Source organism: Odontomachus brunneus, unplaced genomic scaffold, assembly GCF_010583005.1.
Source record: "Odontomachus brunneus isolate Ranch 3 - 2012 unplaced genomic scaffold, Obru_v1 Obru_scaffold_057, whole genome shotgun sequence".
Taxonomy (NCBI): domain Eukaryota; kingdom Metazoa; phylum Arthropoda; class Insecta; order Hymenoptera; family Formicidae; genus Odontomachus; species Odontomachus brunneus.
Window position 1 is genome coordinate 538,260 of NW_022639507.1, and position 245 is coordinate 538,504.

Sequence of the window (245 nt, forward strand, 5' to 3'; positions counted from 1 at the left end):
TGTTTTGCCTCATCTGATGTAACAACAACCCATACAGCACAGAAGCTTGCAGCAACATTGCTACAGCGTTGCAAGATTACATATTGTAGTGCAATGTTGCAGAGATATTGCAGTATTATTAATTTGCAATATTACTTTAGCAATATTTTAGAAATATCCCTTATAGAAATATCATACTAAGAATCATTGATAATTACTTATTATCCAGTATTTTTAATACTGAAAATAAGTAATTATCAATGATT